At 46.4% G+C, this 21982-nt stretch overlaps 1 protein-coding gene across 4 annotated transcripts in view; it reads left to right on the top strand.

Moving 5' to 3' along the window:
• The first annotated feature begins 3143 nt into the window (after positions 1 to 3143).
• Positions 3144 to 21982, top strand: part of ABAT (4-aminobutyrate aminotransferase) — a 48980-nt gene continuing 30141 nt past the window's right edge. The window contains exon 1 of one of the 4 annotated variants that reach the window (XM_074552995.1): positions 3144 to 3297. The gene's annotated coding sequence lies outside the window, so the exon portion shown is untranslated. Of the gene's footprint in view, positions 3327 to 10491; positions 10636 to 16455; positions 17254 to 21982 lie in introns of those variants that run through there. The other 3 variants (XM_074552994.1, XM_005487636.4, XM_005487635.4) reach the window with 3 other exon arrangements.

The raw sequence follows: 21982 nt of genomic DNA, 5'->3' as shown, positions 1-21982 counted from the left end.
ACAGTGGAAATAATCCTGAAATGAAGGTGGTGTTTAATTGCCTGCTTTTTGGCAGCAGCTTTGCCTCCAGCAGTTTGGGGTTTTCAGGAAATATTCTAGGAAAAAGTGGATGTACTTTTTGTGTGTTGTGGTAGGAACTTCTCATTCCTCAGAAGATGAGGACTTAAATTGCATCTCAAAGTTTTATAGCAGGAAACTATCATGAGATTGTCTGTTCATTAACTCGACTGTTTGTGGACTTCCACATCCACCACTAGTGCCAGTTTTTTCCCCTTTTTAACAGGGAATTAAGGGCTATGTCCCTGGCAGTTGCATTTCTGGGTTTTGTTTTGTTTGCTTTGTTTTTTTTTTGTTCTGGTAGACAGCACCTTAAAACTTGGAGAAATAATTTTTTCTGAGATTTCTACTTACTGAGCTTATTTTATGTTCTAGTTTTATATTTTCCCCTTTCATGGTGTCGGTTATAGCAATTTTGCAATTCCCAGAAAAACTAATTGTAAGTGTAGTTTTCCATTGGATCAATAAGACATAATCCATCTACTCCTGTGATCAGTCAGGGCCACCAGTGGGGATCTGTTGCTGGGGGTATAAAGGAAGAGCAGAGCAGCTGTTTTGATAGCAATGGATATCTGGGTTCACACTGGAGTTATGTGTAACTGTGCTCCCAGTGTGGCAGTGCAGGGTGGGTTAGCAAAGCTGACTTTCCTTGGTCCTGTGCCTGAAACCACATTACCCAGTCAGACTGGCAAGAGTGTGACAGCCAAAGGCTGCTGGTGGTTTTAAAGACAGTTACTGGTGCTGAGTGTTGGGTACAGGAAACTGAAGAGTGCTTCTGAAAAGTGGGTGCTGCATTCCCGTCTGCTTGTTATGGCAGGGCAAGGAAAGCTGCCTGTCTCATAAGCTTGCAGAGATTTTTCAATCTGCAAGTAGATTGAGAATTATTCACTGAGTGAATAGCTAAATAACTTGTCTTTAAAATGCAGTTCACCTCCTGAGTGTGATCATGGCATTTGTAAGCTGAACACTTTGGAGGTTCAAGTGCAGTAGGATCTGAAAATGAGCTCCCTCTTGCTGCCAGGCTGTCATGCTGTGACACGGGTCGAGAGGTTTGTGCTCTTTTACAGACCCATCTTGACCCTGACCTTCTGTGTGTCCTTTGCATCTGTGCTGGAAGTTGATGCATTAACAGAATAAAGAGAAATGTCTGCCTCCTCTTGGTGCCAGCAGTGCAGTCAGCTGTGTCAGTACAGCACATTGCCTCAGAGAAAGTTTCCCCCAGCAGATGGCACATGGAATTTCTTTAATACCAGCACCTAAAGGCAGTAACAAAATATCTACATATATATATGTGTGTATGTGTGTTTATTTACACATTGCCCAGGCCAGCCCCACTGGTGTGAGCAAGAAGAGAGGCAAAGGAACATCCCTAGCTTGTGAGCAAGCTGAGTGTATTCTCGAAGCTTTTTTGAGCAAATATTCAAATGGGATACTCATCAGATAGTAAGATATGCAAAATGTTAATAATAATTAGAAGTAACATAATTTCTGCCTGAAAGTTAAGTAAAAATGCATATAATAAATTAGGCAAGAAAGTTGACAGGGAATTAGACAAGATAGCAGTAAACTTTATGTTTTTCATGCTCTGTTCTTGTTCTATGGGATACCAGTAGCAGGTTTACATTGTAGCATGATCAGAAGGGGCACCAAGAAATTATCTGAAATTATCTGGTCTGTATTCCTCTCAAAGCAGAATCGTATTCATCTGAGAATCTTGCTAAGTGTTTGTTATCAAAGGCTCTCATCACAGAGATCCTGTAATCTGTTCTAGTGCTTCCTTGTCCTTTATGATACAAATAGCTGACTGCCATCTGAATGGCTCAACTGCCGCCTCTCTTGTGATTTTGGGCCATTAAATCTTTCTTACTGGAACAGACTGACAGACATAAGGGTTCTGGGCAGGGTAAGTGGAAATGAGGAGGCGTAGATGGCCTGGCCTCCAGTGGTGTGTGCAGGGACAGAAGGATCCTGTAACACCCTCTGCAAATTGATGGTGTTGCAGCACAAAATAACAGCTCTGGCCTCTCAGAGCCTGCAGCATTCCTGTCTTGCTTGTGGCCTCTCCATCTCTCTGTCTGGTGACCTTCAGCTGCTCTGCCATGATAGCTGCTCCAGGATTCTCCCTGGAGCCTCCCACGGAGGTCCTTGAGCGCTGGGCAGGGTCTGACAGCTCCCATCTCTTGATTTTCTTGAGTGCATCCCTTATGAGTGCTTCCCTTTTACCTTCTTGACTGCATCCCTTATGAGTCCCAGCTCTGAGAAGTCACCTGGACAGGGAGAGGGTGCCCGTGTGCTGCTCACAGGAGAGGGACGGAGGTGACATTTCTCTTACTGGACTTTTGTAGCCAGGTCTTAGGTTTTGAAGAAAACTAAGGCTGTGAATGAGACATCAGTTCTGTAAGATAAGAGTCCAGGCAGGGTTGGACATGCTTGCCATAGGTTCTGTTGTGGATGAGGTACATAATAATATTTATTACTGGGCTGGAGATTCAGGGGCAGCATTGAGCCTATTGGTGTAGCAGAACCAAGCAGCAATTGAACAGAAGAGCTCGTTATGGGATTTGGGCTGCTTCAGTCCACTACTCTCCACAACAAAAACGTGTTTTGTCTAGGTCAGGCTTAAATGCTGGTGAAGATTTGGGTTTTAAGTTGAGTTTGACATAACACTAAGTTTAATTTAAATTTCTAATCACAGATAGAAGACCAAAAGACTTTCTCAGTTGCTGCCTTTGCTAAATTAAGTATATCCTAAGTAACAATAAGGAAAGAACAGTGGGTCTTTGTGGAGCTGTAACAGTGCAGGCACAGACTCCCAACGCGGTCAGCTAAGAGGCTCCGCTGCGCTTCTCGCGGGTGCGCGATGGATGGAGGAACCAGGCTCCGCTACACGGTGACTCCCGGAGCAGGGGGCGCGGGCAGGCGGAGCGGGGGAGGCGGGCAGGGAGAGGAAGGAGGGCGGGCAGCCCTGGCCGAGGGACACGGCCGCTCCGAGCCCCGCCGCCCCGGCCCCGCCATCCCTGAGGGTCCGGCCGGCCCCGCCCCTCCCCACGGGGGCGAGCCCCGGCCGCGCTCTCCCATTGGCCGCGGCTGGCGCGGGGCCGCGAGCGGCAGCGCTGATTGGCTGCGGCGCGCGGGGCGGGCGGGGCGCGGCGGGGCCGGTAGGACGCGGCCGGCCCAGCGCAGCGCACCCAGCGCAGCCCGGCGCGGCCGCCGCAGGATCCGCGCAGCCTGCACAGCCCGGTGAGCGCCCGCACCGCCCGCACCTCCCGGTGAGCGGCCGAGCCCCGCGGGGCCACGGACAGACCGCTGCCTTCGCCGCCCGCCGCTCCCGCCTGGCGGCGGGACTCCCCGCGGGGCCCCGTCTCCATCCCCGCGGGCGGCGGTGCCCGCGTTGCCAGGGCAGCCGCGCGTCCCCCGCCGCTCCCCGGTGCCCTTCGCCGGCTCCCCGGCCCGGCGCACCCTGCGGGCAACGGGCCGCGATCGCGGGGCATCCGCTGGCGGGCGGGGATCGTGGGGCCGGTGCCGCGCTGCCCGCTCGGGGGCCCTGCCCTGCCCTGCCGGACCCGAGCGCGGGGTGGATCCCGGCGGAGCCCGGCTGGGCCCGGGGGACCGAGGGGCCGGGAGGGTTCGTGGTTCCCCGCGCGTTCGGCCGCGGCGGGCGGCGGGTGTGGGATGCTCCGTGCCCCGGCAGCGGCACCCGCGGCGGGCGGGGGGCCCGGCACGGACCCGCGGCGGGGAAGGGGGGAAAGGGGGAAAGGGAACCGGAGGGCACCAAAGAAAGCGGCCTCGTACCGGGGGGAGAACAGCGGTGCCTTTGCGGGGAGGGCGCCCTGGCTGAGGTGCTGCAGGCAGCTGAGTAATGGTGTTGGTGGAGGCCTGGTGCTGCACTTCAGCTGGGGTTCAGCCGGGCTTTTCAGTTTCCTGTTTTCCAGCTGGTGTTGGTGATGCAAAACACAAGCAGGAGCCAAACCTCACGCTTTTGATACATCCTTAGCATCACTTCACTTGCAGCGCTTAAAGTGGCGCGGGGCTCTTCAGCCAGGGCTTTGCCCCTGCCTGGCTTGTGCCCTGTGGTTCTCCATCTCTGTTTATGAAATAAACAGAGAAGGAAATTATATATAAAGAAACTGAACTACTCTGAGAGGTTTCCAAGTAATTTTGTAATCAGTAATGAATGTTCAGGCTTACAAATACTGGATTTTGCCCTACAGTTCAAAGGCACAGTTGATGGATATGGGCTCTTAAAAGGGTCTTTGCTCTTACAGTTTGAAATAAGGAATTTGGTAAAGGTTGAAAGCCAACTGGTATAAAAGGAGGGTAATAGTAGGGTTACCTTCTGGAAGCTCTGCAGTAAGGAAATTACCTATTGAATCTTGTTATAATCTGGTTGTTGTGTTATAAATTGAATTAGCAATTTTGCAGTGCTTGTTGCACTGGTTTTTTGTTGTAATTGTCTTTTCTGTAGTGTCAGTATTGCGCAAATTCTGTCTGGAGGCAGTTTGTCTTCTCTGACTGGAGTTACAAATGCAGGCTTGGAGGTCACTGATTCAAATGCAGGATCACAGCTCACCATACTGAAGCACAGTGTATGCAAAGAAGGGTAACATCTGGATTTTGCAGTGTTTCTCATCTGTAGTGTTTAAAGCACTCCTCAAACATCACTGGTCTGGCTGTATAGATGGAAAAGCTGTTATTGTGCATTGTAATATTGTTATTACATACTGGGTAGCCTTGTGGACTGGGAATCAGTGCTCAGGTCTTCTGTGCCTGCAGTGTGTGTGTGGCTCCTTCTGGACACCCCGAGTGCAGAGGACAGTGATTCAGAGATCTGCAGATAAATGGGGACCTGAGTCAGTAATACGTATGTGGTGCTATCAGACAAGCTGACCTCTTGCAAATTACATGTGGGAAAATGTGATAAAATTGTTTTATTTGTCTTTCATTAGGCCTGTAGTCTTCTGAGGGATGACAGCCTTGGAGGCATACTGTACAGTGAGGTGTCTTGTGCATCCAAACACAAAGTAAAGTCAAATAAGTGGATAAAATTGGATATTTATACCCAGAGGCAGTAAGCAGGCACAGCATGCAAATAAACACCAAGCAGATCAGTAGGTGTCCTGCTGGCAGCTGTGCTGTCATTGGGAAAGGAGAACATCCTGATCCGGATTTTTTCAGAAGCAGGGAGGAATTCAGATTCTTGCCTGTCATGTCTGTGTTCATTCAAACACAGTTCTTGGGGGTCAAACCAGCAGCTTGGGGTTCTCAGGTGGTTCCCTTGCCCTGTCTGCGTGGTGTGATGCTTAGCAGCCAAGTCTGAGAGCAGTTTATCCAGTGCCTTCCTTGCCCCGGGCACGCTGGACAGCAGCCCAGCTCTATCTATCCTGCCCTGGCAGTGCAGAGTCTTCCTCTGGGTCTGTGTTCTGAGGGCTGGGCCTCAATTAAAACAGCTCAGATCTTGTCATGATGTACCTGTGCTGCTGCTTAGCCTCATAATTTCAGGAATTATTAGGGTTTGCAGGATTAGAGTTCACAGCTGCTCCAAGGCAAATTGGATCTGGTTCTTGGCTTGCTAGCTCTGTTTCATGGATTCTAGGATTGAGAATCCATTCTAGAAACACTGCTAAATTTTTTTGTGTGTTTCAATTACGAATTAAATTCCCTTTCTTTCTTACCCAAATGAAAGCAGCTTGTGGAAGTGTCTCAGGAGAGAATGCTGTTGAGTGGCAGTGTGTGTAGGTGCTGTATGAACAGGGTGGCACTCACTGCTGTGTCTATTGTAAAGATGCAGCTGGGTTGGATCTTTAAATCTTACTGGATTGGCTGTATACCAAAAACTTTAAATCTAATGGGGACTCAACTTGGATGAATCTCCTTTGCTTTTGGTTTTGCCTTTGTCAGAGGGAGCAGGGAGGAGAATAGATCTTGAGTAATTCTCAGATTTCATGTAAGACCTTTCTCATTATTGTTTTCAAATACATTTTTGTTCCTCCTTGTATGTTGCACTTTGTCCTTCTGTGTGCACCACTTTTGTTCAAGCAGGCTTTTCCAGTAGTGCCTGTTCTCCTTTTGCAGTTCTTTTTAAGCTCTTAAGAGTTTTTCAGGCATAGTGATAAGTCTGAATCAAACAGGGAGGTGTCTTATCCCATTTGAAAGAATAAGGAACACGAAAGAGCTGGGTTCCGTCAGAAGGAAAGCAGCTGGTGCTGGTGTGTAGGGAGCTGTGAAAGTACAGGTAAATAATGCAAAAATGGCACATCAGGAGCAGTGAAACTTAAAGACCAAGAATCCACTACATAGATAATTATCACTGTGGGCCCATTGCCTGTGGAAGGGTGGATGTGCTTTAAAAGTTATGTAACAGATTTATCTTTCCAGGGGCTGAAAATACCCTATTCTTCTTAGAGATGGATCTGCTTTCAAATTTTTCTTTATGTATAGAAGTTGCCTTAGGGGTCAGACCTGCTACCAACTAAAAGTAGATAATTCTTCCAGCCACCTCTGTCCCCTCTTAGTTTTCTGAATGTTGTGATCGTGGTCCTGTTGCCTGAAATGACAGCTATGGCCCAGGAAAACAGAGAAAGTGATGTTTTCATAGCCATATGGTGTTTGTGCAAAAATAACAGTATTCTGGGGGTTTTCCAAAGCAAGCAAAGTGTCTAAAACAGAGAATATTGTTGTAAACTATTTATGTGGCTTTCTGATCTGTGGGAGTAAGGTTCTCTAGTGTATCCTTGTATGAGATTGCTTGTCTTTTCTTTCACAAATTATTCGACTCTTCATTTTCCATATTTAGCCAGTATTAGAAATTAAGCAGAAAAATGAGGTAGGAACCTTGCTTAAGTGTTGCAGCTCTTGGCTGTGTGGAAGAAGCAGCTTCTCTCTCTTGCTGCCCAGTCAAGGTACATCTGCTAGCAGAAGGGAGGATATTTTTGAGGGTATGATTTTCTTGCTGAAAAGAAATCCCACTTTTTGCAGCATGGAGTTTAGTTGGCTTTTCCTAGTTTGTGCATTTGGAGTATTTTGAATTTTGTGTGTGACAGCTTCTACAGCCATAAATTCTGTTGTGGAAATGGATGCATGTCCAGCAAGGGCAGTAATGATTTTATGGCTCCAGCAAGGAGCTGATCTCATGAAGTGCCTTTGTGAAGGGTGAGGGTTGGGCACCTGCAGTGTCCAGCACACAGGTCTGCCCTAGCGATGCACTCAACTTTTATAAAATAAAAGCTGTGCTGTCCTGTTTGATGTGAGAAAGCACCGAAGTCACTCAGCTAAAAGTGCTGCCTTTAGTAAGTGAATGCTGTCAGCTTGAAGAAATGTGAACTTCGTTTTTCACACTTAATTCCTCTTTTTAGTGTCTTCTGCCATTATTTCAGTGAACCTCTCCCAGTTTTTATGCAGGAGATAAAGTATTTGTGTAGTAAGTGCTTGTGTTGTATCAAACTCCTGCTTGGGGCTCTGGCTGAAAGGCAGTGTGCTGTAGAATTTCTGTGGCAAGGTGCAAGGCACTTGGAAAGCAATAAAGCTTCAGACTTGGTGAGTTTCCCATTTACAATTTGTAATTTTCCTGAAATGCAACTTGGCATTGGCAGGGAGTGTTTACCTTCTTGTGACTCTTGGGAAACCTGGCAGTTTAAACACTGACATCTAGTTCTGCTGGTGTTCCTGGAGGATGTTCTGTAAAAAGTCAGCATGTCTCAAATACCCTCCAGGTGACAGGATGAAGTGCCAAACTTACTGGTTTAGCTGTGTAGTTGTAATTCTGGGAGTAGAAAAAACTTCTAAACCTATCTTCAGCTTTCCCTTATCTCAAACACTTAAAGAGATTCCTTATCCTAGCAGGAATTAACCTTGCTCTCTCCAAACAAAGTTCAATTTTAATTTTACAAATGAAAATACATTGCTTTGCAGCTGTTCTGCTGATATATAATTTTGTTTTACGTAGAAATTTTTTAGCCATGGCCTCAAAATGCCTAAAGTTTGAAACCTGGTGAGTTCAAGTACCTTGAAAATTGTCTGGATAACAGAGAAATTGGGCAATCCTGACCTGGCACCTGCTGGAATACAGTGATCCAATTTAACCCTGGCCTGTTTGGGTTGTGCCAATGTGCCTTTTCCAGGGTGTGGGCAGCTGGTGGAACCCAGACTGTTTGGGAGTGCATCCCTGGGATGTCCTCCCAGGCAGAAATCTGTTCCTTTTCTCAGGAGGGGGCTGCTGTGTGGGAGAAGCCTGTAAATGCCTCCTTTGGCTTCTGGTGCATTTGTATTCTGTGCTGGCTCCCTTGGGGTGCCTTTGCTGGGTCAGTGGGGAGCTTTGGGTTCAGGTTCCTGTGTCAGTCTGCTCTCTGTTCCCCACAGACCATGTCACTGTCCCAGCGGTATGGGCCATGTTTGGGACCATGGGTGAGCCTGGAATTGGGATCAGAGTTTCTCTCATGTATTTCCTTTCATCTCTTCTGCCATCTGCACATCAGGAGCACCACATTTCCTCTCCTTTCAGCCTGCCCACAGTGTCAGTGCTCTCTCCATTTCCACTGCTCTTCCAGCCCTTGTGTTTATGGTGTCTCAGACCTGTTTTAAGAGCTTTTAGTCCTACCTGTCAGCTCTAAAAGCAGATGCTTCTGCCTAGAGGACCATTATATCTCTGCAGGAGACATGGCAGAACATGCACTGTCCTGCTGGGGGAAGGAGCTCTGTGTGGAGAGGGAAGCAGCAGGGGATGGGGTGAGCTGAGGGGAGCAGTGGGAGAGGTGTTGCCCCGGCCTGTGGTGTCAGTGGATAGCTCAGCCTGGATACACAGCCTGCCTGTAGGTGGAATAGTTACAGGAGTCATGGAAAAATGTTACCCAAGGGTGTGGGTTGCCAGCACGAGGTTTTCTTTCTAGTTGTTTGTTGGGGTATTTGTTTTATTCAGGGCTTTTTTCCCCCCCCCTCCCCTTGTAACTTTGGTTTCATCACTGATTTCTCACAGAACAGAATGGAGAGAAGACACATAAATTAGTGATGATGTTTTTGTGGTGTCCTATTTCTGATGTTTGGCTCAATTTTAAAGCATCCAGATTCCATCAGTAAGCCTTGCACAGGGCAGCAAGTTCCTCATAGAAATTTCTAACCCAGTGCTGGCTGATTTCATGGTGGCTTTGTTGCTTGTACTCTCAATATAAATCACCCCTTCCTCTTCCTCTTTCCTCCCAAATGAACAACCCTACAGACTTTTTTCACAGGAGATACCACCTCCTGCCCTCCCAGGCCTTTTCCTTTCTGAATGAGGTCGTGCAGGAATACAGGCTTCAGAAGCCACTGAGGAAAACAGGAAATGAAAATTAGTTTGCAGGGAAAGGAAAGAATAATATCCCTCATTTGTATTTGTAACTCATCAAGCTCAATTTTGATTAAAGACTTTGAATATCACCACAGCATTCCAATTTTGGCTTCCTCTTTTAGTGAAGGATGAAATGCGGAGGTTTTTGGCAGCATCTCTTGACAACAAACACAACAGAAATCAACTCACATGTTTTAATTGGTCTGGCAGTTCTACAGAAGTGGGCATAAGTAACATAAATACAATGAAAATTAAGTATTTTAAATAAACTTGGTGTAACCTGATAACAGTGATATTTTCTGTTTGTATTATGTTTCCCCTCAGTTTGTCTGTCAGGTTCCTTCTCAAATAATGGGAACCAGCCATCTTGTTCTTCTCTGTTTAATCTCTTTCCACATCTCTCAGGAATTACACATTTTTTTGCAAGGTTCTTGCTTCATATTGATGTTGTGATGTTCACAAAAAAAAATTAGGACCCTGGGAGCAAGATGGAGGTAGTAAGTTTGTACTGAAGCATTATTAAGAGCTCTCACTGTATATATCTGATTATATAAATGATTGCCTCAGTGGGAATTAGAGAACATGACAGGTAAAAAAAGCTGTTAGAAACCAAACCAAACTGCTCTGGAAAGATTTCAGGCATAAGATCTTTATGGCAACAGGCCAGAGGGTAATCCTGCCACAGGGGGCTGTGGCCAGGCTGAAAGCCATGACTTCTGCATCCTTAACAGCTGCATCTCTTCAGGCAAAACTGAGCACACTGAGACTCCTGTGGCAGGTGTGAGAGATGGGATTTACCTGTGTGGACTGAGCTGTGGGTGTGAGAGATGGGATTTACCTGTATGGACCATGCTGTGGGTGTGAGAGATGGGATTTACCTTTATATGGACTGAGCTGTGGGTGTGAGAGATGGGATTTACCTGTGTGGACTGAGCTGTGAGTGTGAGGGATGGGATTTACCTGTATGGACTGAGCTGCAGGTGTGAGGGATGGGATTTACCTGCATGGACCATGCTGTGGGTGTGAGGGATGGGATTTACCTGCATGGACTGAGCTGCCATTCCCTATCATGTTGTTCCCTCTCAGCTCCAGTATAAAGCAAGCCCTGTTTTTTGCTCCACAGCTATTGCTGCAATGCAGCTTCCTGGAGAGAGAAATAGGATTACACAATCAGAGTGTGCTGGTGGAGGTAGGAAAACAGAGGATGAGCTGGGCTCGGATGAACTCCACATTCCTTGTTTGCGGGGTGGTTTTACCAGGTAATGGATCTACAGGGGAGCAGGTCTCTGTTTGTTCTGTGGTTTGGGCACTGGGTGTTGGAAGGGGCTGCTGGAATATGAGATGCTTCTGCCTTGGCTGTTGTGAGCAGCAGCTGAAGCAAAGCACAGAGAGAGCTGGTTTGTGTTACAAGGGGAGGGAGCAGAGGCAAGTGGAGACAATGACAAGCAGTGCAAGGGGCTGGATTCATGTTATAGGGCCTTTACTGATTGCAGCAATCTGTGCATTGCAGTAACTATCACTGACAAATCTTGTGCTTTTCTTCTTACAATAATGAAATTCAAATGTCATTTCCTTTTAGCAGTAACAGGAGACTGCTTGCCTAATTTTTCATCAGTAATTTTTTTTTCCTTTGGCCAAGAAGGTGATTGGAAAATACCTCTTGCTTCTGATGCAGGCTGTAGGATTCCTGCTGTTCATTTATCCATAAAAATTGGACCATTACCTGATTGTGTATCAGTTTAGGGTTTGTTGTTTTGCTTCTCTGTAGATTTTTGTCTAGTAGGATTTGGTTCAATCAAAATGAATTTTAGGACAGACTGTGGCCATGGGTGCCATGGGTAGGTGATGTTTCAACACGGAGTCAGCTATGGTGGCTCCTCAGGGTGGACTTCTTGTTCTTCACACTGCCTGGCTCTTTCCTTTCATTGTTTTGCTCTGAGCTGAACTTGTGACTCCACTGGACACCAGAAGGGTTTGCTGATTTTTCTGCCTCAAATTAGGAATCTCTCTGGTGTGGATAGGAGACTGAATGATGGGAATAGGAAAGCTAGCTCAAAGTGAGGCTCTTCAGAAAACAAGCTCAGAAGGTGCTACTACCCTACAAATCCAAGGCTGGTTGTATCATTTTGGGATGCAACACTTGCATAAAGTATCCTTTTTTCCCAAAAAATATGCAGAGAAAATAAGTTTCCAGAGTGATGTGATTAATGTTAGGAAATGGCTCACAGCTTCTCTTTTGCTGTTCCAAATGGGAAAGAGAAGAGAAAGGAACTGTTTGTTATATCTGGTCAAAATCCACATGCAGCCTTGCATAACTGATCCTCTGCTCTGCCTGGTGGAGCAAGATTAGCAGGCTTGCAGCCACATTCCTCTCATCTCTTGTGAAACTGCAGCCTCTGGATATCGTTGATTTATTGTCACTGGTTAACAGCAGAGGGGGAGAAGGGGCAGCTTGAGATGATACTGGCACTAACCAAGCATGTGATGGATCTTCTGTGACAAATTACCTGATTACTGATAAATCCTGCAGTTGCAACCATTTGGTGAAACCCTGATTTTATGAAGGAGAAGGGAAATTTGCTGTTGTTAATTTCCTGAGCTTCTGTGACAGTGCCCTCTTGAGAGAGGTTAAGTGAGGGCAGCACTCTAAAGGGAACCTCCCTGTCCCATTGTGCTCATGATGCCCTTATTTTTTAAGCTATCCTTAGGAAGATCAACACCTCCCACAAAAGGTTTTTGTTAAATAAGTAAACAAGCTGTTCAACCTAACTACTACCTATTCCATACTGATTGTACTCATCCTGATTTGTTATCCTGGATTTTCCCACTGTACATGCAGCCTCTCTTAACATCACAGTAATACAAGGCATCCTTCATTAGTTTCTTATTCTGGGTCCCTCTTCTCTTACCCCAGCAAGTAAACTGGACTTCCTTGAGCTGTATTAGAATTTCTATAAAGATTTGTCCAAATCTTTATGGAAGTTTTCCCAAAACTGATCAACTTTTTAACTACCTGAATGTGGTGCATAGAATGTCCACTTGGATGTGCCAGGCTGAAGAGCGGAGCCCAGTTTCTTGTGTGTGTCAGTGCTACCATGAGAGCCTTCACCAGTGAGTTGAGCCATTAGCACACTTAGTAAGCTCCAATTTATCTCCTCAAATTCCTATGCAGGTGTTTAGTACCTGTGTGATAATGCAGCAGATTCATTAGTTTGGTTAAACAGGCAATATATAAGGAGTGAATAAGCACAGTTCATGCAGCGGCCTTGTGGATTTTTCCCTAGTGGGTAACTTTCAGGTTTTGATCACCAGAGACTCTTCCAGTTCCCAGTTTTTCTACCTTGCCTTTAATTCAGCAGAGTTCTTTGGCTCATTCCCAACTCTACTTTTGTGAATGGGCCCAGAGAAGTAAAAGGGACCACTAGAGAAACATGTATCTTGCTGAATCAGATTGGCACTAGTTTCTTTCTCCATCTGGAGCCCAAAAATAATGTTCTAAACATACTAGGGAATTTAGTAACAGTCTTTTTTAACACTGTGTACTTATCTGTGTTTCCTGAACTGTTTTGAAAACTCCCCAACTGCTGTTCCTTTTTACCTATTGCCTGAATAAACAGGAAATAACAAGACTTCTTAATAGCAGAATTTTCATAGTAATTGTGCTTAATTCCTATATTGCTTTCCTTCTGAATGTGAAGTTGTCAGGTTTAATGGGAATGAAAGCAGCTGACACCTGAAGAACAGAGGGGTGATCCCCCTGTGCCTGGGTCAGTGGTATTACAGCAGTTACTGATTAGTGAGGAGTGCAGGGGCAGGTCAGCTGTGCCCTGCACACATGCAACCTCTGACTCTTTCAAGCTCAACATCTGCCCACCAAATGAAATCCCTGCAGTTAGTAGTATTGATTGTGCTGAATTCCACTCTGTTCATGAGCCTTTTAACTTCTTTCACAAAAGAAAAGCTGCCTCTGTGCACAGAGTGTAAAGTTACTGGATGTGCTCGGGTAGGAAGCAGCCTTCTGGCCAGCCACAGGCTGGAAAGCTGCAGTGTGCTGGCTTTCCCACAAAGCTAAGCAATCCCAGTTGTCCTTTTTATTTTGATTTGCCCTTCATGGTAATCCTCTTCGGCCAAATACGATCCTTATCCTACTGCAAATGGTTAGCTCAGATTTTTGTAATTAACTTGGTGTCACTATTAATATAGTCTTACTTTGTTTCCTTCCAACTGTACTGAAATACTTTTTAATATATTTTAAGGTGAACCTAGTGATTACTGCTCACAGTACTTAAAAGTTGATCTGACACTCCTGTTTGTGCTACATTCCTTCTCCAAACACAACAAACCCTTAGGAGAGGCATTGCTTTCCCTCTCCATGCAAGTTTGGGGTCCTGAGACCCTGCTGTTGAGCCTTGTGCACCTCTGTTTTTTGAAGGAGGACTAAGACTTGGTGCATGTATCCTGCATGCTTTGCTCTCTGCATTGTGATGCTCATGTGTTTTGTCCCCATTTCTTGCAGATGTGTGTGACATTTAGGATTTTGACATCTTGTCTCTACCCTGGAGCTGCTATTTCTGAGTGCTGAATTCTCCTCAAGTACTGTAGCTGTGTTGTTTGAAATGCTTTGTTTTTCTTAACAAAGTGTAGCAGAATCTTTCTAGGGTGTGAGGCAGGGGTTAAGGAGGGCTGTGGAGCTGCTTCTGGAGGAATTTGCCATCATTTGCAGTGAAATGGGCTGGTAACATAGTAACATTCCAATATTTTCCATGAAAACAAAACATCTTTGATGCTAACCATGTGCTTTTATTTGATGTTGTGGACCAGCCTGGCCAGAATCTGATCCCTGTTTTGCCTTGTATCATAATTGTGTATTTCAGAAGGATATTTGTAGCATTGATACAGAGAAATATAACTAACAGTTGGTTCTGCTGAAGCTGGAGATTACTTTCTAGCAGTGAAGGATTGTGTACTGAGTGAATCTTCCTTTGACAACTGCAAATCAGAGCAGAACATGAACTTAGTACAGGTGGTTGGCCACATCCTTTCCAATAACAGACTGTTTAAACAGATTTCTTTACCAATATTCTCTTGATTAAATCAAATGCAAATCCGTGGGGTTTTGGTTACAGCTCCCACTTCTGTGAACTTCACATTTTTAATGCATCTTAAATAAATTTTTAATAGTTATTGTTGTGTCAAACCAAGTTTTTTGCCCTGCAACAGGACTTAAATTGTCATTGTCATCCTCTTTGTGCATGCAGTCTGCCAGGCAGGGTAATTGTGAGTATGGAGGATGAAAGCAGCCATACAGAGCAACAAGAATTCAGGCGTTACTCAGGAAGAGGCAGTTTGGTGTTAAGGCATTTGATGCAAGGGTTAAAGCAAAAGAAATCCACTACAAATAAAAGTTTACAACAGAGCTGTTGTCTCTCTGCAGGATGGGTTTCCAAGCAGTTGGACACAACATGACTCAGCATGAAGGGGCTCAGTGCTGACTGGAGTCTCTACATGATGGTGCCATATAACTTGTTAGCACTTTGCAGCACCAAGTTCTTCTCATCCAGCATCATTTTGGTTAATGAGTTCAGCCTCACATCATCCAAGGAAACACTCAGCAGAGGCACAAGAACCTCAGTCTCCCTTAGGAGCTGTAATCCTGATTATTACTAGTAAGAAATCACTGACACAATTAATTGCTCTTGAATTCAGTGTTTTATACATGATGAGTCTAAGCACCCATAGCTTTTCTCAGTTCTTGCCCCTCTGCTTTGTGATGTGTACCTGCATTAACCATCTGTCTGAATGGGATTGTGGCACTTTCTGTAGTAGGTTATCTGGCTAACAGGTTCAGTTTAGAGCCACCAGTTTGTTCTAGTGACTGGTAAACAGTACAGGCCAGTTTAAATGTGCTGTTTACAGTCTGTGTATGTAATTAATAACAGATTTTAGATTATGAAGAAGGTGAGGAGTGAGGTTCAGTTTTTGCTTTGGAGCAAATCAACTGCTTGTTATGGGACCTGTCTTACAAATAACTGCAGTCAGGGCTCCTTTCTTAGCAGCTGCTCACAGTACTCACATGAGATCCCAGACTACAGTCTCCAGCAAAGGATAAGGGAACCAGAACAGGATTAACCACGTTGGATTCTCTTCCTTGTTGGTGTTAGTGGCATTTTGATTGGCAGTTTGTCTGGATGCTGATCAATTGCCCATTTTGTGTAAAGAAGCTCTGGAAAGCAACATGGTGACTTTAAAACTTGTACTCTCCCATTAATGGGTGAAAAGGTTGTGTGGATGCTGGTGTTGGTCTGTCAGTGGCCTGGGCCAGGTAGTGTTACAGGAGACACTGCAGAGTGTGTCTGCTCTGCCTGCACGGCTTTGTCCCTCACTGCTCCTGTGTTAGCACAGTGACCATCACTGACTGTCCCTCACTGCTCCTGTGTTAGCGCAGTGACCATCACACTACCCACCCCAGCTAAGCCAATGCTGCCGCTGTGGCTGCTCTGAGAGAAGGGGGACAGGGAAGGTGATGCTGCAGGAGCTACACAAACTGGAATCATGCAGTTTCCAGGACCTTATCTGCCTCCTGTAAGCATTGCATCTTCCGTCTTTGTCCCTTGCTGCTGATATCTGTCCTTGCTCTGCTGCCTCAGGCCCTTCCTTGCACCCAGCTCTGCTCATGCTGAACCAGCAGCACAAGTCTGGGGCTCGCTCTGGCTGCTCCCTCATCTCCCCCCTTGCAGAATGGGTGCAGCACCTCAGTCACAACCCTGTGCTGAGGAAGCATCCTGCCCAAGGCTTGCATCCCACAGCTGGATGTGGGATGGCTACAGAGCCTAAGGCAGGAGCCCCAGCTGGGGTCTCGTGCCTGGCTCCCTGCTGCACTGCAGCCCTGCCTGTTGGGGGGCACGAGCTCCCCCTCCTCTGCTCTGATTACTGAAGCGGGTAAGTCACCACCTCGCTTGTAATAATTACAGATTTCCTCTGTGATTTTTCACTTGTCTGTTGCCACAGCAACCGTGCAGTGGCTCGGCCGAAACGCTGTCACAGGGATTTAAATCTGAAGCGGCTCAGCCTCTCTGCGTTCTGGCACATCTTCCCTCTTGCCCCCCAGCACCATGGCAACCTGGCCATGGTAGCCCAGCCTCGGCCATGGCACCCTGTGCTGCTTTTCCCTGCATCCCTGTTCCTGAAGGGAGGCTGCTGGTGTTCTGTGGGTATCCACATCCCCCCATTCCCGTCAGGAGCAGTGTGCAGCGGGCGGTGCTGCTGGGATGCTGCTGCCAGCCGTGCTGCCTGCGCACCACCTGGAGGGAATGAGCCAAACCAAGGTTATTTTGTGACACTCCTGTGCTTGGCTGTCACCCTCGGGAGATTTGCAAACCAGAGTCAAAATAAGGGGTTTAGGGAAAAAACCTGTTCTTCAACTTCCACAATTGTTGGAAATAAGGAGCCGTTTCAAGCCTCAACGCAGTCTGGCTCTGCCTCTCGGAATTTGCTTTCAGAAAGCTGCTGGGGAGGCTTTTGGATGGACTCAGGCACCCACAATCCAGAGCCAGACCCTCTCAGGTTTGAAACGAGTCGTGTGCTCCTCTCTGCTGGCTTTGGCTGAGCACAGGCTGTAGCTGCCAGGAGCTGGTGCCATTAACCTTCATCAAGTGGGGCATCCCCCCAGCTGAGCTGCAGGGCTGCAGCGCAGGGCTTCCTCCGGGTGATGCCTGTCCCCGCTGCGCTGCAAGGGGCTGGCAGCGATGGCATTCCTCACCAGCACAACCAGCAGCAGCCTGCACTGAAGGCAGGCAGGCTGTGAAGCAGGAGCAGCACTTCCAACCCAGGAGCTGGCTGTGGGCAGCTTGGAGAGCTGGAGTTTGGATCCGAGCCCTGTAAGTGCCTCTGCCGTGTGCCTGTGGGTGTGGGGTGGGCACAGAGTGTGCCCTGCTGCACCCTCTGTGCCCAGGGGGAACGTGGGGATTGGGTCTGGGAAGGTGTGTGTGTGTTGTGCAGGGATAGCTGCTCCTGCTTTGCTTTCTGGACTCTTTATACAAGAAATCTCCTGTGTGGCTCTGCTGTTCGTGTCCTCAGCTGGAATGGGGGTCACCTTGAGAAACCACAGCTCTCGCCCCGGCTCGAGATGTTTCCCTTGGTTTGGTGCAGGCTGGCTCCAAGTGAGCTGTTTTATGCCTTATGGCACAGGAAAATAAATTGTGCTTTTATTTGGTGCTGTTTATCTATTTTCCTGATCTCTGAGGAGGCAGCAGTAAGATGCTAGGAGTGAAATCTTGCAAGGAATATAACTGAATTTCTTTGGAAATACCACTTGAGGGTATTTTGCAATACTTTCATTTTTTCAAAACTACAAAATGCTTGTGGAGCAACTAAACTGATAAACACGACTGTGCCATAATTTGTTTAATCCGTTGTGAGCTGGGCTGTTTTGGTCTGGGAAATACGTGGAAATGAACAGGCATGGTTTGGATATGTTGTTGTCATCTGCATTTAAAAGAATGGATTTAAAATATGCTTAAAGGGGTGTTTAATAGAGGCTTGAAGAGATGTTTTTATATGTACCTCACTGGTAAAGTTCACTGAAATATCAATGTGTAGGTTTTTTCAGGGGGAACTGCAAAGAAATTCCTAAAAGAAATTAGAATTTTTTAAGCTAATGTAAGTTTTCTTGTACTTGTTTTTTTATCAGCATTTATGTACCATTATACCATTTGTGTAGGTACTGTTGGCTTTGCATCTGGAACTCGCCCCATTTCTAGCAGATGCTTTTTCAATTCAATATTTTGTTTTCCTGAGACAATGCACTTTCACAGGGAAGGTATAGACATGTCTCATCCCACCTTAGCTGTGCCAACAGTTCTTGGATCAGAAATGAGCTGCTCAGAAGTTTAGTGGGTCACCTGGATCCTAGTGTGCCATAATCACAACATTCCTGCCTTGTTCATTGGTTTAGGGACCAGGAGAGTTTCCCTGGCCCATTATTTTTTTGGAGAGAGGGTAAACAGAGACAAGGGCAGAAAGATTTTATTTTACAAAAAAAGGAGATCATGTATTCATATCCAGCCACCAAACCCTGCTTAGAGGGCACCTGAGGAGGAGAAATTGGACACATGAGTGTTGTGAGACTTTAGACTCCAAATGAGTTTTAAAACTTGATGGAAGGGCTGAAGCTGTTTTGGCTTTGCTGCTGGTTCAGCCCTGACCTGAGTGCAGGTGCCATGAGGCAGGTAGGGATTGCTGTGTCCTGCTGGATACTGGACAGTAATTCCAAGCTGTAGGTGAGAGGTTTTCATCTTGTGCAGTGCAGTTGGTTTGTGCTTTTGCTGCAGTGCTCACAGCAGACTGACTTGAATGCCAGCTGCATGTGGAGGGAGAGAAGAGCTGTGCAAAAACCCCAGTTTATTATGCTTTTGTGTGCAATATTAGCTGTTTTGTCAAGACTTGAAGGACAAAACCAGTGTCTCCATTTCTGTTCTTCTGAGGCCTCGTGGGACTGTCCAACGCTGTTGGTGTCAATAAATAAATAGGCAACCCTGAATAACCAACACTTGAGCTTTACTTGTAACTATGACAACTGTGTCCTTGACAACTTCAGTACAATCATGGAGTTTTCAATTGCATCCTGTTCTACACAAAGCCATTAAGATTATTAGAGGCATAAACAGCCTGTCAGCTTGTGAAGTGGTTTTTGGCAGAATCCATGTAAGGATACACGTTTCCATGTGCAGGTCTGTTACTGGTGGGAGTTGCCTGGGTGGGAATTGCTCCTGGTGGGAATTCCTGGGTGAGCTCTGCAGGGACAGGCTCTCCAGGCCTTGGGGACAGCCACACTTGGCTCTTTTTTGGCTGGTGCACATGAAATTGGGCTACATTAAGTGCTGAATGTCAGAATCCTCAGGGCTCTTTCTGGCTGGGTCCTGCAGACCCAGCACACCTCTTTCAGTGTCCATCTCTGTCCTGACCCTGCTGTGTGAGCTCCATGTTGTGGGGTGCTTGTAACCACCTTCACTTTTGGAGTACAAGGCTGTGGCCTTTGGTGGACCAAGATGGGGGATGAGCAGCTCCTTTATCTTTGCTGTGCCCTCTCATGAGGATGCTGCCTCTGTACTGTTCCTCTCAAAGATGAGTGTTCCAGTTCTGTTTTGTGCTAGGTTTGTATAGATATTTAATGAAAAAATCTAATGCCAGCCTTTTATGAATACCAGAAGTAAATTTTCTTGCAACTCCTCTTAACAGGACTTTTCAATTCTATTCTATTTCATTTGAGATAATTTTGGCCTAGCTCTGAATGAATTTCTAAATTCATGGTGTTACTCTTACAGACTTCTGCAAATGCTGCTGTAAGCTAATCCAAATTTGTTTCAGTACTTTGGGATAAAACCCCAGCAGAAGTAAAAGGACCTGTTGTATTTCATTGTGTGCACTCAGGCTTTGATGAATGCATAATCTATACTGAACTCTTAACTCTGCTCCTGGGACCAAGTAAACTGCAGTTAAATACACCAGCATGCTGCCAGGCCTCTTTATTTACATTGTTTACTACATTTAAGGGCTAAAGCAGCAAGTCAGGATTTCTGACATCACCCTGTGCTCTGTCACTGACTGGTGAGCTCCTTCAGTTGTTTCCTGCTTTGATCTGCTGCATGAGGACTCCCCAAAGCAGGGTGGGGCTGTGCCATTTTCAAACAGCAAGGGCTGTGTTCTTTGGCTCTTTTTGTGCATGATGACATTGCATTACCTGATTCTTCCTCAAATGCAGACTAAGGAAGGACATGATTATGTTTAACAGATGGCAGCCTTCACTCTCTTCTTGCCCCTACTTATATTTATTTGCATGATTGTGGGGCTGTTCCAGACTCTGGGATCTCCTTGAGCTGTTACAGAAGTAAAATACCTGAGCTAAATCACCTATGTCCATAAAGATGCTTGTTCATGAGCACTACAAACCAGGAGATCTGCGCCCCTTTAACAAGTCCAGGATGGACCTGGGTCCTGCCTGACTTTTAAACATTGTCCTTTTTAGTGACAGCCGATTTGGGTCCTCAGTTTGCAGTTCCTCTGCTGTTAAAAGGCAGAAAGAGCAGTGTCAAAGCATGCTGAGCTGTGAAATAAAGACCCTTGGAGGGGCTCCCTCCTTGCAGCCTGTCTGTGCCAGCTCACCTGGGGTGCCAGGGCAGGCTGGCTGTGGGAAGGGAGGGTTGGCACTGGGGCACAGTGCTGGTGCTGCCCTGAGCTCTGAGAGGGCTCTGCAGCCTCTGCACCCCCCAGCAGCCCCTGTGCAGCTCACAGTGTGTGAGCCTACTGCTGGGTTCACATCCAGGTGGATCCAAGCAGATGGGACTAAGAGAATAGTTAGAGATGCTTGAAATGTCACAATTAGCACTTAGCACGATTGTACCCTTGCTGTGCAGCCTAGAAGAGTCAAGCAAAGGAAAACAGTAAAAAAAGGAATGAATTTGCCTTTGGAATCCTCCCTGCTCCCAAACCCAGTTTCTGGAAGCCTTGTGAAGTAATTGCCGAATGCAGCTTTTGCTGCTGTTTCTAAACCACTTAATTGTTCCTGGTTAAATGGGTTTGGAGCAGCTGAGGGACAGATGATTGTGCCCCTATGAATTTCAAACAGATTTCCGTGTCTTTGGCAGAGTTGCAAGAAAGAGATGCAAATGTGCAGAGCTGACTTCTCCTCCCACCCTGCTGGGTCTCAGTTCTGCCTTTACCTGTGCCCCTCCACAGAGGATGTTTGCCAGGGCAGGTTCTGTGAGCTGCAGCCTGGCACTCCATGTCATGCTGCATTAGCTTCTCTGCTAGGCAGTGAGATTGCTGCACAGACTCCTAGTTTGTCTATTTTCTCTCTTGTATCAGGATCAAGCCCCCTCTTTCTAACATTTTTCCAGGGTTTCCTCCCCAGGAAACACAAGGTCGTTCACTCACGGAAACAATACTTCTTTCTGTGTTCCCAGTAGGCTGCTGCTGCTGAATGACTGCTGTTCTCTCTAGTAACTAGTTTTATCTGTCAGAAATAATCTCTTGGTACAGAAATTTAGCAGCTGCTGTTAAAAAAAATACATCTAATTTCACAGCATGCATTAAAAAAATCCACATATCCTTATGTTTCATGTGTGTGATAAACCAGACCTAGCTTTCTCTTTGAAAATTAAAGTAATTTTTCTTACTAGAAGAATGTGGCTGCAACTTAAACACATGCAGAGGCAAACACAATTTATATAATGCAGAATTACAGACAAAATTATGCAAATGTATTTGGAAAACGAAGGTACTGAGATTCACTTCAGAATAGCAGTTCTGTGGAGTCATCTGCACCGATGGCCTGCTCCAGCTCAGACAGCTGCCAGTGGAGGAAAAACGTTTAAGGAAGACTTAGGGATCTTTTTCTGGAAGGGTGTCACATCTTTGTATTCTGATGGTCCTTCCCATCCCCTCTCCTGTCAGATATCTGGAATTGGTGGCAGTGTTTTGGCCGGATTTGGGGATTTGTGTGGCTGCAGTGGCTGTGGAGCAGCAGGGTGATGGAGCGTGCCATCGCTGCGGCTGGGACACGTGCAGGAGCTGATTCTGCTGGATTGCAAACTCTGCTGCTGCTGCTTG

This window comes from Zonotrichia albicollis, chromosome 16 (genome assembly GCF_047830755.1).
Source record: "Zonotrichia albicollis isolate bZonAlb1 chromosome 16, bZonAlb1.hap1, whole genome shotgun sequence".
In the NCBI taxonomy this organism is placed as follows: domain Eukaryota; kingdom Metazoa; phylum Chordata; class Aves; order Passeriformes; family Passerellidae; genus Zonotrichia; species Zonotrichia albicollis.
Note: the sequence above shows the minus strand (reverse complement) of the source record. Positions and strands in the feature narration are given on the sequence as shown.